The sequence below is a fragment of the Schistocerca nitens genome, chromosome 11 (assembly GCF_023898315.1).
Source record: "Schistocerca nitens isolate TAMUIC-IGC-003100 chromosome 11, iqSchNite1.1, whole genome shotgun sequence".
Lineage (NCBI taxonomy): Eukaryota > Metazoa > Arthropoda > Insecta > Orthoptera > Acrididae > Schistocerca > Schistocerca nitens.
Window position 1 is genome coordinate 148,730,231 of NC_064624.1, and position 16,318 is coordinate 148,746,548.

A 16,318-nucleotide genomic window follows, 5' to 3' on the forward strand; every position below is an offset into this window, starting at 1 on the left:
AATGCAGGGGAGCCAAAAGTACCATTTTTATTGGTTCATTTTTATTTTATTTTATTTTTTTTTGTTTTCGCACCATTACAGTAGTTTAAAATGCTTAAGGAAACGTCTTTGTCACAACAGAAGGGTAGTATCGAAAGAGGGCTGGCAGGAGTAGCGATATAAAAAGGAAAAAAAAAAAAAGAAGGGGAGCCAACAGCACCTTTTTTTTTTTTTTTTTCTTTTACGGGCCTCCCATCTCCCCTTATAGCCCGGCCTTATCGCTCTCCACAAAACGCCTTCTTCGGCGAGCTTCGAATGCTATAAGAGCGGTGGTGGTGGCTCCTTCATTATACGATGCAGGAAGAAAAAGAACAACATTAAGAAATAAAATATTCCGTGGCAAAACCAAAACATTTGGTGTTGCAAGTAGTAAGCCACAAAATCAGGTAAATAGAAATGAAATGCCGCTTCTGCAATGTCTGTACCATCCACCCGTACGCTGGACATCTTCCGAGAAAATAAAAAAATAAACTTGCACCATATGTAAAAAAAAAACAGAAGATGACACGCATCTGGTAAAGCACCGCCGATGCAGAATGACGTATGAGGTCCAGCAGAATGGAATATACACCAAAGAAAAGAAAGAAACGCCAAAAACGCGAAGTGCAAGAAGGATTCTTCTCAAAAGAAAGTTTACTGGCCGGTTCTCGTCTACGAAGAAGCCATGAATTCTCCATTTGCATGACTTCCACAAAATGTCCAAATTGAAACAAAGTGCTTCCAAATAGTATCCCATGGACACTGGAAATCACAAGGTATGAGCCTTGAGGCCATGCACTAAGCTTTAATAACAAACAAAAAAAAAAGGAAGACGGCCAATGAACAATTAATGTAAAGATAAAGTTTGGCCGCTAGATTACTGTAGACCTTCGGAGAAGTGAATGAAGCAGGCGCAGCAAACTGAAGAGTCAGTCACTGTGCCATATGCCACATAAACACGTTCAACACAGTCTTCAACAAGTTTGCAAGTAGAACAGCCAGGAAAAAAAAAAACCCGTGCCTTCTGCACAGCGTCGCGTCTGAGAAAACACACCAGGTGCAGCGCCGTGGAGGAACAGCACTCCAGCAAAACCCAGTTACATCGTACATCCTCAAACAAGCAGTCTTATCCGGGGTCGTCCACACATTGAAAACCATGAGTAGTAGCAACGCGAAAGGTTAAACGTCGAAATCGGGAGAAACAGATCAAAACAGAAATGGTTATATCACAATCGGAATACCGAGTTTGTGAAACGCAGTCAGAATCGGGATTTCCAGAAACCTGGCATAACGTTGACGACACTTCGGGTGCATTTGTTCACGCCGGTAAGCATCCCAAATATAAGTAAGAAAGTGGAGTCGGTCCGTGAGGTGAAGAGAAAAAATCCCATGGGCAGCATGCGCGGCAAGCCACGCATGTGCAGTCCATTTCGTTGTCGGGTAAAGCCGCCAATCAGGAACCAGGAGGTACAGAGGCTGTATGTCCCGCGAAGGCATCCTGTTCATCAAGGCCAACATCTCTCTGGTAGTAGTCCAAACCTCCGTAAACCGAGGACAATCAAAACGGTGCTCGATAGTGTCATCCGCACCGCAGTCAGCACAACGGCTGTGGGGGACGAGATTGATGGCATAAAGCTTCGCGTTCGTGGCTATCGTACGATTGACGACCCGGTACCACGTAGACTTGACAGCCGGCGACAACAAATTGTTTGAAACGTTCCGCCACACCGCCTGCCAATCATGTCGTGGGAGCCGCAGCTCCCATTTGTTCCTGGGCGGAATGCCACGCAGTGCCGCAGTGATGGCGCCAACGGTGTCGCGACGCCAATCGACATCAGCCAGATAGCTGCAGTGGAGATAATATTGGCGGACAAAATTCAGGCGATAAGGTATATCCAGAATAAAAACAGGCGCGCTCAAGGAGGCAGGCCGATAAAATTCAAATAACGCCGACGTGGGGCTCGTCGCATCCTTGTCCATAACACGGGCAGTCCGGTGTAACAACAGGGCGGCACATTTAGCGTGAAAATCGACTAAACCAATGCCGCCTTCCGCTGGAGGAAGCGTACAAGTCCGAGAGGCCACTTTAAAAATTTCACCCCGCCAAACCATCCAGTAAACAGCGTGTGTAATAGCGCGTTCCAATTGTTTAGGGACGGGCAGAACTTGTGCCAAAAACCAGGCCTTCGCAAGAATCTGAACATTTGCGACCGAAACCCGTTCTGTTAACGCTAAATTGCGCTTGGCATTTGCTTGCGACAACGCTCGAATTGAGTACAACACGGCGCGCCAATTCAAGGCCTCCATCTGTTGAATGTTGGACGTCATGACAATCCCAAGAATTGTGTGTTGTTCTTTGATAGTATACCAGTCGCGCCGTAAGTTCCTCATATTCGGAGTGAGTGGGATCAAAACTGATTTAGTCGGGTTCACAACAGCCCCAGAAGCTTTTTCAAATTGAGAAAGAATGAGAGACAGAACATCAATGTCTTCCGGTCGTTCGAGAAAGACGCCTAAGTCATCGGCATAGGCTTTGCAAACGAGTGAACCCGCGCCAACAGTCACCCCGTGACAAACGGTGGATATCTTTCGCAACAGGGGGTCCATTGCGATTGCAAAAAGACACATAGAAAGTGGACATCCTTGCCGGACAGACCGACGAAGCCTGAAACCATCGCCGGGCAGTCCATTAAACAGAATTCGAGAAGTAGCCGCTGTTAAAAGATTGTGAATTACAGTACTGAATTTATGACCAAGCCCCATACGGACCATAACAGTCCGTAAATAGTCGTGACTGATCCTATCAAAAGCGTTTTGAAAATCAATCGACAGTATTGCAGCCCTATTCCGCCGCCGCGTCGTCGCATAGGCAATACAGTCACGATACGCTAGAAGGGCATCATATATATTGCGACCAGGAACAGCACAAGATTGAGATGGACTGATAAGAGACCGCAAGACTGATTTCAACCGGTTGGAAAAGCAACGGGCAATAATCTTGTAGTCAGCGTTTAAAAGGGTGATCGGCCGCAAAGTAGCCGTGGTGGGGGTGGCCCTCGTTTTGGGAACGAGGACGATGAGCCCCTCTAAAAACTCTTCCGGTACAGCAAGGCCACTATGAATCTCATTTGCCATTGTAACAAAACTGTCTTTCAATAAATCATAAAATTTAACATAAAATTCTACAGGGAGACCGTCATGGCCAGGCGCCTTTCCCTTCGGTCCCGCTGCAACCGCATCAGAAATGTCATCAAACGTAAATCGGGCATTTAAATGGGCTCGATCAGTTCTAGTTAAAACTGGATGTACGTCGTGTAACAGTGATCGCAAGGCTACATTGTCCACCGGATGACATTGAAAAAGATTAAAAAAGTGTTCATAAATTTCGGCCCGAATAACTTTCGGATTGGTAGTCTTGAGGCCGCCAGTTGTGATCCAATCCTTAATACAAATTTTATCACGACGGAGGCGATCCCGTTTCAGATGATATATAGAAAGAGGCTCTCGCAGCGTCGCATCGTAAGGCCGGCTACGAACTATGGAACCTTGGGCCTTCTGGTACAGGTGATTTAAAATCTGGGTTTTAACCTTCCGTAAAGTTGGTAGTAAGTCCGGACGGTCGGGTACCCTGGAGACTAGGTCGCGTAGAACATCTCGATAAAAATCCAGCGTCACCTTATTCCAGTGGGCTTTGTCGCGACAGTAATTAATTAGCAGGTTGCGGAGAGCGGGCTTGGCGTAATGAAGCCACCAGTCAAGTTCAGAACGCGCCTGCGGACGAAATAGAAGAACCTGTTGCCAGAGTGAGTGGACTTGTTCAACAAGGGAAACGTCATCCAACACGCTGACATTCAACTTCCAATACGTGCGCATGCGCGCGGGACGAACATACGGAAGATAAAGCGTACACAAAAAGCCACAATGGTCAGAAAAAACAGTAGGTAAAATATCCGCCTGGAGAATTTGTGCAGAAAGTGCAGTCGAAATATAAACTCTATCCAGCCGACTGCATCCAGCGTTATAAAAATAAGTAAAACCTTTGACACCGGGGCGAAAACTTGTCCACGTATCTATAAGGTCATAAGTCGCTACCAGCGTTTGCAATTCAAAACACTTATTTGCCCGTGGCTCCTGATCCTCCTCCCGAAGAACACAGTTAAAATCGCCACCGAGGACGAGTCTCCGGCGATTGCGATAGAAAAGGTGACACAGATCGTGGCTAAAAAAGGAACTCCGCAAACGCTTGTTGTCCGTCCCGGAAGGGGCGTAAACGTTTACAAAGAAAATGTCATGGATGACACACGCTATCCCCCTGCCATTCGGTAAAATATCCACTTCTGTAACATCAAAACCAGGCGCCGTTAAAATGGCCGTGCCACAGTTCGTCTCAGGATCAATGTTCACAATCACATTATAAAAGGAAAGATGGTCAATAAGTTCACTGGTAACCTCTTGTAGAAAGGCGACATCACATTGACAGTCTTGTAAATACTGAAGGAAAGCAGCAACTTTACGAACACTACAAATCTTGTTGACATTCACTGTTAAAATGCGCAGCTGGTGGTGGGGACTCATCCGTGGAGGTCTCGATGAAAATTAATTAGAAAAAATGGTCGCTGTCCACATCCGCCGACCATTCCATGCCGTCGGGTGGTTTGTGTGCGACGTCGCCAGCGGTCCGGGCGGAGCGCGGCGGGGGGGCCATCGAGACAGCGGACGCCGTCGCGGGGGCGGCGCGCGGTGACTGCAAATCGCGTCGCTCGTGTGCGAGACTTGACGTCAGATCGTGAACGGCCTGTTCAAAGTCCGCATCCTGGGCAGCAGACGCGTCCGCTTTCGAACGGCGATTCCTGCGGCGCTTCGGTTTTTGTTCGACGGGAGCAGACTGAGTGGACGCCTGCGACGTCTCACTCTCTGCACTACTAGCGTCACCTTCACCCGCATTCTGCGAACTCTGTTTCTTCGTCTTTTTCCGTTTCTCCGCCGACGATCCGGAAGCAGAGACCGGATTCGGAGTGACAAGAAAAGTGGCAGAATCGGTCGGTGGTACGACTGCAGACGACACGTCGGGCCGGGGAGCCGCACGGGAAGTGGGTGTGGCCGGTAAACTTTGGGTCGTGTCAGCTGGCGGGACAGAAACATCCGATAAATCCACTGTGTCGGACACGGGGGTCGGTGTAGCGGTGACAGCAGGAGTTGGTCGTGTGTCGGCCGCGAGGCCACTATCCGCGACCAACACGCCAGCATAGCTAGTCGGGTCTACAGCTTCGCGTGGGAGTTGTAACGGCCGACGCTGTCGACAATTTTGCCGCAAATGATCCGTGCCACCACAAACCGAGCACGTTTGCGGCTGTCCACTATAGCTAATAAAAGCACGGCTCCCCGCAATCGTGAGATAAGACGGTACATGTTTTTTCAAATCAATCCGAACAGTCCTGACTCCGCTAAGAACTTTATAACGGAAACCAGACGGCCACACATCGTCATCGACCCGAAGGACGGTCCCATATTCACCAAGCTTCCGTGCAATAGCCTCATTTGGGCATTCAAAAGGCACATTGTACACTTTTACCAATCGCACACCAAAGCCTGCCGGCAAAAGTATCACATCCGACACAGAACCATCAGTATGCTTATATTTCTTTGTGCCACCACATTCGGATAGAACCTTAGTCACATAATCCGCATTCGGCAATTTCAAAAAGGCAGAATTCTGAATAAAGTCTAACTGTATTCCAATCAACTCATTTTCCGGTATACGAATTTCATTAAAGATCCATTCGTGAACTTCGTATGGAGACGGCCTAGCGGCACTACGATCAAAGACACACTGTACGGAGTTTTCGCGATTCATCCTTTTTCGAATTTACTCACAGAAGTAGTTGATAGAAGAGTTGAGCTGCTAGGCGGCGGCTCACGAAGCACTCAGCGTAAACACCAGCCCGCTGCACGGCGACGGAGCGCACGATGTGAACAGGCGGGCAGCCAGCCAAGTACTAACCGGGCCCGATGATGCTTAACTTCGGTGATCGGACGAGAACCGGTGTATTCATCATGGTATGGCCGTTGGCGCTCATCTAATGTAGGTGCACGGCAGAATTCGCGTTCGGCTTTTCTCCCAACACACAAAATGTTAGTTTTCGGCCGCATTTGACGAAAGCACTTCCTTCCGCAACAGCCAGTTCCTCGAGGACGGCGCGGGGGGCGCGCCCGGCGTCCCAGCAGAGCGACGGCCGAATTAGCGGGCGCACCGCCGCGTGTGTGAGACGCACTGCTGCTCGTTGCACCTCCTGTCATTCGCTGCGCGCGTGCAGCCTTCGACACTAGCGGAGGACGCATCTTGTCCCTGGTGTCCAGCGGAGGGCCTGTGCGTGGTGTGGCAGTGTCGTGCTGGAGGGCGCCACTGGTAGCATGTGGGCTTCCTCGCCTCGCCTCGCCTCGCCTCGCCTCGCCTCACACCAGGTGTGTGCGTAGTTTGCAGTGCATTCGCACCATTCCTATCCCTGTCCCCGTCCCCGTCCCGACTTGTCCCGACTTTGCTCGACTGCCGCTCGCTGCCGCTCGGGTCGTGGTCCATATGACAGCGCAAGTACGACAAACGTCTGCGGGACGAGACGAGACGAGACGACTAAGGAATAAGTTCGTGATTACAAAAATTTGGAACTCTACACTCCTACACAAAAATAGGCGGTGACGTATTTCAGAAATCACCTGCCGATTCGTACTGTTTTGTCGTTTTCAAAGTCTTCTTGGCAAACTTGGTTAGCACATTCTCCCTCAAACTGAGTTAATTACTGCATTTTCGTACCATTACAGTAGTTTAAAAGGCTTAAGGAAGCATCTTTGTCACAACAGAAAGGTAGTTTGAAAATTGGGCTGGCAGGGGTAGCGACATAATAACAAAAAAAAAAAAAAAAAAGGAAGGCAGCCAACAGCACCCGGGTTTCCCAGGCGGTCACCCATCCAAGTACTAACCGGGCCCGATGATGCTTAACTTCGGTGATCGGACGAGAACCGGTGTATTCATCATGGTATGGCCGTTGGCGCTCATCTAATGTAGGTGCACGGCAGAATTCGCGTTCGGCTTTTCTCCCAACACACAAAATGTTAGTTTTCGGCCGCATTTGACGAAAGCACTTCCTTCCGCAACAGCCAGTTCCTCGAGGACGGCGCGGGGGGCGCGCCCGGCGTCCCAGCAGAGCGACGGCCGAATTAGCGGGCGCACCGCCGCGTGTGTGAGACGCACTGCTGCTCGTTGCACCTCCTGTCATTCGCTGCGCGCGTGCAGCCTTCGACACTAGCGGAGGACGCATCTTGTCCCTGGTGTCCAGCGGAGGGCCTGTGCGTGGTGTGGCAGTGTCGTGCTGGAGGGCGCCACTGGTAGCATGTGGGCTTCCTCGCCTCGCCTCGCCTCGCCTCGCCTCGCCTCGCCTCGCCTCACACCAGGTGTGTGCGTAGTTTGCAGTGCATTCGCACCATTCCTATCCCTGTCCCCGTCCCGACTTGTCCCGACTTTGCTCGACTGCCGCTCGCTGCCGCTCGGGTCGTGGTCCATATGACAGCGCAAGTACGACAAACGTCTGCGGGACGAGACGAGACGAGACGACTAAGGAATAAGTTCGTGATTACAAAAATTTGGAACTCTACACTCCTACACAAAAATAGGCGGTGACGTATTTCAGAAATCACCTGCCGATTCGTACTGTTTTGTCGTTTTCAAAGTCTTCTTGGCAAACTTGGTTAGCACATTCTCCCTCAAACTGAGTTAATTACTGCATTTTCGTACCATTACAGTAGTTTAAAAGGCTTAAGGAAGCATCTTTGTCACAACAGAAAGGTAGTTTGAAAATTGGGCTGGCAGGGGTAGCGACATAATAACAAAAAAAAAAAAAAAAAAAAAGGAAGGCAGCCAACAGCACCCGGGTTTCCCAGGCGGTCACCCATCCAAGTACTAACCGGGCCCGATGATGCTTAACTTCGGTGATCGGACGAGAACCGGTGTATTCATCATGGTATGGCCGTTGGCGCTCATCTAATGTAGGTGCACGGCAGAATTCGCGTTCGGCTTTTCTCCCAACACACAAAATGTTAGTTTTCGGCCGCATTTGACGAAAGCACTTCCTTCCGCAACAGCCAGTTCCTCGAGGACGGCGCGGGGGGCGCGCCCGGCGTCCCAGCAGAGCGACGGCCGAATTAGCGGGCGCACCGCCGCGTGTGTGAGACGCACTGCTGCTCGTTGCACCTCCTGTCATTCGCTGCGCGCGTGCAGCCTTCGACACTAGCGGAGGACGCATCTTGTCCCTGGTGTCCAGCGGAGGGCCTGTGCGTGGTGTGGCAGTGTCGTGCTGGAGGGCGCCACTGGTAGCATGTGGGCTTCCTCGCCTCGCCTCGCCTCGCCTCGCCTCGCCTCACACCAGGTGTGTGCGTAGTTTGCAGTGCATTCGCACCATTCCTATCCCTGTCCCCGTCCCCGTCCCGACTTGTCCCGACTTTGCTCGACTGCCGCTCGCTGCCGCTCGGGTCGTGGTCCATATGACAGCGCAAGTACGACAAACGTCTGCGGGACGAGACGAGACGAGACGACTAAGGAATAAGTTCGTGATTACAAAAATTTGGAACTCTACACTCCTACACAAAAATAGGCGGTGACGTATTTCAGAAATCACCTGCCGATTCGTACTGTTTTGTCGTTTTCAAAGTCTTCTTGGCAAACTTGGTTAGCACATTCTCCCTCAAACTGAGTTAATTACTGCATTTTCGTACCATTACAGTAGTTTAAAAGGCTTAAGGAAGCATCTTTGTCACAACAGAAAGGTAGTTTGAAAATTGGGCTGGCAGGGGTAGCGACATAATAACAAAAAAAAAAAAAAAAAAGGAAGGCAGCCAACAGCACCCGGGTTTCCCAGGCGGTCACCCATCCAAGTACTAACCGGGCCCGATGATGCTTAACTTCGGTGATCGGACGAGAACCGGTGTATTCATCATGGTATGGCCGTTGGCGCTCATCTAATGTAGGTGCACGGCAGAATTCGCGTTCGGCTTTTCTCCCAACACACAAAATGTTAGTTTTCGGCCGCATTTGACGAAAGCACTTCCTTCCGCAACAGCCAGTTCCTCGAGGACGGCGCGGGGGGCGCGCCCGGCGTCCCAGCAGAGCGACGGCCGAATTAGCGGGCGCACCGCCGCGTGTGTGAGACGCACTGCTGCTCGTTGCACCTCCTGTCATTCGCTGCGCGCGTGCAGCCTTCGACACTAGCGGAGGACGCATCTTGTCCCTGGTGTCCAGCGGAGGGCCTGTGCGTGGTGTGGCAGTGTCGTGCTGGAGGGCGCCACTGGTAGCATGTGGGCTTCCTCGCCTCGCCTCGCCTCGCCTCGCCTCGCCTCACACCAGGTGTGTGCGTAGTTTGCAGTGCATTCGCACCATTCCTATCCCTGTCCCCGTCCCCGTCCCGACTTGTCCCGACTTTGCTCGACTGCCGCTCGCTGCCGCTCGGGTCGTGGTCCATATGACAGCGCAAGTACGACAAACGTCTGCGGGACGAGACGAGACGAGACGACTAAGGAATAAGTTCGTGATTACAAAAATTTGGAACTCTACACTCCTACACAAAAATAGGCGGTGACGTATTTCAGAAATCACCTGCCGATTCGTACTGTTTTGTCGTTTTCAAAGTCTTCTTGGCAAACTTGGTTAGCACATTCTCCCTCAAACTGAGTTAATTACTGCATTTTCGTACCATTACAGTAGTTTAAAAGGCTTAAGGAAGCATCTTTGTCACAACAGAAAGGTAGTTTGAAAATTGGGCTGGCAGGGGTAGCGACATAATAACAAAAAAAAAAAAAAAAAAAGGAAGGCAGCCAACAGCACCCGGGTTTCCCAGGCGGTCACCCATCCAAGTACTAACCGGGCCCGATGATGCTTAACTTCGGTGATCGGACGAGAACCGGTGTATTCATCATGGTATGGCCGTTGGCGCTCATCTAATGTAGGTGCACGGCAGAATTCGCGTTCGGCTTTTCTCCCAACACACAAAATGTTAGTTTTCGGCCGCATTTGACGAAAGCACTTCCTTCCGCAACAGCCAGTTCCTCGAGGACGGCGCGGGGGGCGCGCCCGGCGTCCCAGCAGAGCGACGGCCGAATTAGCGGGCGCACCGCCGCGTGTGTGAGACGCACTGCTGCTCGTTGCACCTCCTGTCATTCGCTGCGCGCGTGCAGCCTTCGACACTAGCGGAGGACGCATCTTGTCCCTGGTGTCCAGCGGAGGGCCTGTGCGTGGTGTGGCAGTGTCGTGCTGGAGGGCGCCACTGGTAGCATGTGGGCTTCCTCGCCTCGCCTCGCCTCGCCTCGCCTCGCCTCGCCTCGCCTCACACCAGGTGTGTGCGTAGTTTGCAGTGCATTCGCACCATTCCTATCCCTGTCCCCGTCCCCGTCCCGACTTGTCCCGACTTTGCTCGACTGCCGCTCGCTGCCGCTCGGGTCGTGGTCCATATGACAGCGCAAGTACGACAAACGTCTGCGGGACGAGACGAGACGAGACGACTAAGGAATAAGTTCGTGATTACAAAAATTTGGAACTCTACACTCCTACACAAAAATAGGCGGTGACGTATTTCAGAAATCACCTGCCGATTCGTACTGTTTTGTCGTTTTCAAAGTCTTCTTGGCAAACTTGGTTAGCACATTCTCCCTCAAACTGAGTTAATTACTGCATTTTCGTACCATTACAGTAGTTTAAAAGGCTTAAGGAAGCATCTTTGTCACAACAGAAAGGTAGTTTGAAAATTGGGCTGGCAGGGGTAGCGACATAATAACAAAAAAAAAAAAAAAAAAAGGAAGGCAGCCAACAGCACCCGGGTTTCCCAGGCGGTCACCCATCCAAGTACTAACCGGGCCCGATGATGCTTAACTTCGGTGATCGGACGAGAACCGGTGTATTCATCATGGTATGGCCGTTGGCGCTCATCTAATGTAGGTGCACGGCAGAATTCGCGTTCGGCTTTTCTCCCAACACACAAAATGTTAGTTTTCGGCCGCATTTGACGAAAGCACTTCCTTCCGCAACAGCCAGTTCCTCGAGGACGGCGCGGGGGGCGCGCCCGGCGTCCCAGCAGAGCGACGGCCGAATTAGCGGGCGCACCGCCGCGTGTGTGAGACGCACTGCTGCTCGTTGCACCTCCTGTCATTCGCTGCGCGCGTGCAGCCTTCGACACTAGCGGAGGACGCATCTTGTCCCTGGTGTCCAGCGGAGGGCCTGTGCGTGGTGTGGCAGTGTCGTGCTGGAGGGCGCCACTGGTAGCATGTGGGCTTCCTCGCCTCGCCTCGCCTCGCCTCGCCTCGCCTCACACCAGGTGTGTGCGTAGTTTGCAGTGCATTCGCACCATTCCTATCCCTGTCCCCGTCCCCGTCCCGACTTGTCCCGACTTTGCTCGACTGCCGCTCGCTGCCGCTCGGGTCGTGGTCCATATGACAGCGCAAGTACGACAAACGTCTGCGGGACGAGACGAGACGAGACGACTAAGGAATAAGTTCGTGATTACAAAAATTTGGAACTCTACACTCCTACACAAAAATAGGCGGTGACGTATTTCAGAAATCACCTGCCGATTCGTACTGTTTTGTCGTTTTCAAAGTCTTCTTGGCAAACTTGGTTAGCACATTCTCCCTCAAACTGAGTTAATTACTGCATTTTCGTACCATTACAGTAGTTTAAAAGGCTTAAGGAAGCATCTTTGTCACAACAGAAAGGTAGTTTGAAAATTGGGCTGGCAGGGGTAGCGACATAATAACAAAAAAAAAAAAAAAAAAAGGAAGGCAGCCAACAGCACCCGGGTTTCCCAGGCGGTCACCCATCCAAGTACTAACCGGGCCCGATGATGCTTAACTTCGGTGATCGGACGAGAACCGGTGTATTCATCATGGTATGGCCGTTGGCGCTCATCTAATGTAGGTGCACGGCAGAATTCGCGTTCGGCTTTTCTCCCAACACACAAAATGTTAGTTTTCGGCCGCATTTGACGAAAGCACTTCCTTCCGCAACAGCCAGTTCCTCGAGGACGGCGCGGGGGGCGCGCCCGGCGTCCCAGCAGAGCGACGGCCGAATTAGCGGGCGCACCGCCGCGTGTGTGAGACGCACTGCTGCTCGTTGCACCTCCTGTCATTCGCTGCGCGCGTGCAGCCTTCGACACTAGCGGAGGACGCATCTTGTCCCTGGTGTCCAGCGGAGGGCCTGTGCGTGGTGTGGCAGTGTCGTGCTGGAGGGCGCCACTGGTAGCATGTGGGCTTCCTCGCCTCGCCTCGCCTCGCCTCGCCTCGCCTCGCCTCGCCTCACACCAGGTGTGTGCGTAGTTTGCAGTGCATTCGCACCATTCCTATCCCTGTCCCCGTCCCCGTCCCGACTTGTCCCGACTTTGCTCGACTGCCGCTCGCTGCCGCTCGGGTCGTGGTCCATATGACAGCGCAAGTACGACAAACGTCTGCGGGACGAGACGAGACGAGACGACTAAGGAATAAGTTCGTGATTACAAAAATTTGGAACTCTACACTCCTACACAAAAATAGGCGGTGACGTATTTCAGAAATCACCTGCCGATTCGTACTGTTTTGTCGTTTTCAAAGTCTTCTTGGCAAACTTGGTTAGCACATTCTCCCTCAAACTGAGTTAATTACTGCATTTTCGTACCATTACAGTAGTTTAAAAGGCTTAAGGAAGCATCTTTGTCACAACAGAAAGGTAGTTTGAAAATTGGGCTGGCAGGGGTAGCGACATAATAACAAAAAAAAAAAAAAAAAAAGGAAGGCAGCCAACAGCACCCGGGTTTCCCAGGCGGTCACCCATCCAAGTACTAACCGGGCCCGATGATGCTTAACTTCGGTGATCGGACGAGAACCGGTGTATTCATCATGGTATGGCCGTTGGCGCTCATCTAATGTAGGTGCACGGCAGAATTCGCGTTCGGCTTTTCTCCCAACACACAAAATGTTAGTTTTCGGCCGCATTTGACGAAAGCACTTCCTTCCGCAACAGCCAGTTCCTCGAGGACGGCGCGGGGGGCGCGCCCGGCGTCCCAGCAGAGCGACGGCCGAATTAGCGGGCGCACCGCCGCGTGTGTGAGACGCACTGCTGCTCGTTGCACCTCCTGTCATTCGCTGCGCGCGTGCAGCCTTCGACACTAGCGGAGGACGCATCTTGTCCCTGGTGTCCAGCGGAGGGCCTGTGCGTGGTGTGGCAGTGTCGTGCTGGAGGGCGCCACTGGTAGCATGTGGGCTTCCTCGCCTCGCCTCGCCTCGCCTCGCCTCGCCTCACACCAGGTGTGTGCGTAGTTTGCAGTGCATTCGCACCATTCCTATCCCTGTCCCCGTCCCCGTCCCGACTTGTCCCGACTTTGCTCGACTGCCGCTCGCTGCCGCTCGGGTCGTGGTCCATATGACAGCGCAAGTACGACAAACGTCTGCGGGACGAGACGAGACGAGACGACTAAGGAATAAGTTCGTGATTACAAAAATTTGGAACTCTACACTCCTACACAAAAATAGGCGGTGACGTATTTCAGAAATCACCTGCCGATTCGTACTGTTTTGTCGTTTTCAAAGTCTTCTTGGCAAACTTGGTTAGCACATTCTCCCTCAAACTGAGTTAATTACTGCATTTTCGTACCATTACAGTAGTTTAAAAGGCTTAAGGAAGCATCTTTGTCACAACAGAAAGGTAGTTTGAAAATTGGGCTGGCAGGGGTAGCGACATAATAACAAAAAAAAAAAAAAAAAAGGAAGGCAGCCAACAGCACCCGGGTTTCCCAGGCGGTCACCCATCCAAGTACTAACCGGGCCCGATGATGCTTAACTTCGGTGATCGGACGAGAACCGGTGTATTCATCATGGTATGGCCGTTGGCGCTCATCTAATGTAGGTGCACGGCAGAATTCGCGTTCGGCTTTTCTCCCAACACACAAAATGTTAGTTTTCGGCCGCATTTGACGAAAGCACTTCCTTCCGCAACAGCCAGTTCCTCGAGGACGGCGCGGGGGGCGCGCCCGGCGTCCCAGCAGAGCGACGGCCGAATTAGCGGGCGCACCGCCGCGTGTGTGAGACGCACTGCTGCTCGTTGCACCTCCTGTCATTCGCTGCGCGCGTGCAGCCTTCGACACTAGCGGAGGACGCATCTTGTCCCTGGTGTCCAGCGGAGGGCCTGTGCGTGGTGTGGCAGTGTCGTGCTGGAGGGCGCCACTGGTAGCATGTGGGCTTCCTCGCCTCGCCTCGCCTCGCCTCGCCTCGCCTCGCCTCGCCTCACACCAGGTGTGTGCGTAGTTTGCAGTGCATTCGCACCATTCCTATCCCTGTCCCCGTCCCCGTCCCGACTTGTCCCGACTTTGCTCGACTGCCGCTCGCTGCCGCTCGGGTCGTGGTCCATATGACAGCGCAAGTACGACAAACGTCTGCGGGACGAGACGAGACGAGACGACTAAGGAATAAGTTCGTGATTACAAAAATTTGGAACTCTACACTCCTACACAAAAATAGGCGGTGACGTATTTCAGAAATCACCTGCCGATTCGTACTGTTTTGTCGTTTTCAAAGTCTTCTTGGCAAACTTGGTTAGCACATTCTCCCTCAAACTGAGTTAATTACTGCATTTTCGTACCATTACAGTAGTTTAAAAGGCTTAAGGAAGCATCTTTGTCACAACAGAAAGGTAGTTTGAAAATTGGGCTGGCAGGGGTAGCGACATAATAACAAAAAAAAAAAAAAAAAAAGGAAGGCAGCCAACAGCACCCGGGTTTCCCAGGCGGTCACCCATCCAAGTACTAACCGGGCCCGATGATGCTTAACTTCGGTGATCGGACGAGAACCGGTGTATTCATCATGGTATGGCCGTTGGCGCTCATCTAATGTAGGTGCACGGCAGAATTCGCGTTCGGCTTTTCTCCCAACACACAAAATGTTAGTTTTCGGCCGCATTTGACGAAAGCACTTCCTTCCGCAACAGCCAGTTCCTCGAGGACGGCGCGGGGGGCGCGCCCGGCGTCCCAGCAGAGCGACGGCCGAATTAGCGGGCGCACCGCCGCGTGTGTGAGACGCACTGCTGCTCGTTGCACCTCCTGTCATTCGCTGCGCGCGTGCAGCCTTCGACACTAGCGGAGGACGCATCTTGTCCCTGGTGTCCAGCGGAGGGCCTGTGCGTGGTGTGGCAGTGTCGTGCTGGAGGGCGCCACTGGTAGCATGTGGGCTCCTGCCTCGCCTCGCCTCGCCTCGCCTCGCCTCGCCTCGCCTCACACCAGGTGTGTGCGTAGTTTGCAGTGCATTCGCACCATTCCTATCCCTGTCCCCGTCCCCGTCCCGACTTGTCCCGACTTTGCTCGACTGCCGCTCGCTGCCGCTCGGGTCGTGGTCCATATGACAGCGCAAGTACGACAAACGTCTGCGGGACGAGACGAGACGAGACGACTAAGGAATAAGTTCGTGATTACAAAAATTTGGAACTCTACACTCCTACACAAAAATAGGCGGTGACGTATTTCAGAAATCACCTGCCGATTCGTACTGTTTTGTCGTTTTCAAAGTCTTCTTGGCAAACTTGGTTAGCACATTCTCCCTCAAACTGAGTTAATTACTGCATTTTCGTACCATTACAGTAGTTTAAAAGGCTTAAGGAAGCATCTTTGTCACAACAGAAAGGTAGTTTGAAAATTGGGCTGGCAGGGGTAGCGACATAATAACAAAAAAAAAAAAAAAAAAAGGAAGGCAGCCAACAGCACCCGGGTTTCCCAGGCGGTCACCCATCCAAGTACTAACCGGGCCCGATGATGCTTAACTTCGGTGATCGGACGAGAACCGGTGTATTCATCATGGTATGGCCGTTGGCGCTCATCTAATGTAGGTGCACGGCAGAATTCGCGTTCGGCTTTTCTCCCAACATAGTTTTCGGCCGCATTTGACGAAAGCACTTCCTTCCGCAACAGCCAGTTCCTCGAGGACGGCGCGGGGGGCGCGCCCGGCGTCCCAGCAGAGCGACGGCCGAATTAGCGGGCGCACCGCCGCGTGTGTCAGACGCACTGCTGCTCGTTGCACCTCCTGTCATTCGCTGCGCGCGTGCAGCCTTCGACACTAGCGGAGGACGCATCTTGTCCCTGGTGTCCAGCGGAGGGCCTGTGCGTGGTGTGGCAGTGTCGTGCTGGAGGGCGCCACTGGTAGCATGTGGGCTTCCTCGCCTCGCCTCGCCTCGCCTCGCCTCGCCTCGCCTCGCCTCACACCAGGTGTGTGCGTAGTTTGCAGTGCATTCGCACCATTCCTATCCCTGTCC

At 52.4% G+C, this 16,318-nt stretch overlaps 10 non-coding genes across 10 annotated transcripts; all 10 read right to left on the reverse strand.

The window, feature by feature from the left end:
- Positions 1-6,944: 6,944 nt before the first annotated feature.
- LOC126214277 (5S ribosomal RNA) lies at positions 6,945-7,063 on the reverse strand. The gene has a single exon (XR_007541751.1). It is a non-coding gene; the product is annotated as a 5S ribosomal RNA (ribosomal RNA).
- An 862-nt stretch (positions 7,064-7,925) lies between these two features.
- On the reverse strand, positions 7,926-8,044 carry LOC126214278 (5S ribosomal RNA). Its single transcript, XR_007541752.1, has one exon. It is a non-coding gene; the product is annotated as a 5S ribosomal RNA (ribosomal RNA).
- An 855-nt stretch (positions 8,045-8,899) lies between these two features.
- LOC126214279 (5S ribosomal RNA) lies at positions 8,900-9,018 on the reverse strand. Its single transcript, XR_007541753.1, has one exon. It is a non-coding gene; the product is annotated as a 5S ribosomal RNA (ribosomal RNA).
- An 856-nt stretch (positions 9,019-9,874) lies between these two features.
- Positions 9,875-9,993, reverse strand: LOC126214281 (5S ribosomal RNA). Its single transcript, XR_007541755.1, has one exon. It is a non-coding gene; the product is annotated as a 5S ribosomal RNA (ribosomal RNA).
- Positions 9,994-10,859: 866 nt separating this feature from the next.
- On the reverse strand, positions 10,860-10,978 carry LOC126214283 (5S ribosomal RNA). Its single transcript, XR_007541756.1, has one exon. It is a non-coding gene; the product is annotated as a 5S ribosomal RNA (ribosomal RNA).
- An 856-nt stretch (positions 10,979-11,834) lies between these two features.
- LOC126214284 (5S ribosomal RNA) lies at positions 11,835-11,953 on the reverse strand. Its single transcript, XR_007541757.1, has one exon. It is a non-coding gene; the product is annotated as a 5S ribosomal RNA (ribosomal RNA).
- Positions 11,954-12,819: 866 nt separating this feature from the next.
- LOC126214285 (5S ribosomal RNA) lies at positions 12,820-12,938 on the reverse strand. The gene has a single exon (XR_007541758.1). It is a non-coding gene; the product is annotated as a 5S ribosomal RNA (ribosomal RNA).
- Positions 12,939-13,793: 855 nt separating this feature from the next.
- On the reverse strand, positions 13,794-13,912 carry LOC126214286 (5S ribosomal RNA). Its single transcript, XR_007541759.1, has one exon. It is a non-coding gene; the product is annotated as a 5S ribosomal RNA (ribosomal RNA).
- Positions 13,913-14,778: 866 nt separating this feature from the next.
- LOC126214287 (5S ribosomal RNA) lies at positions 14,779-14,897 on the reverse strand. The gene has a single exon (XR_007541760.1). It is a non-coding gene; the product is annotated as a 5S ribosomal RNA (ribosomal RNA).
- Positions 14,898-15,761: 864 nt separating this feature from the next.
- On the reverse strand, positions 15,762-15,880 carry LOC126214288 (5S ribosomal RNA). Its single transcript, XR_007541761.1, has one exon. It is a non-coding gene; the product is annotated as a 5S ribosomal RNA (ribosomal RNA).
- Positions 15,881-16,318: the final 438 nt, after the last annotated feature.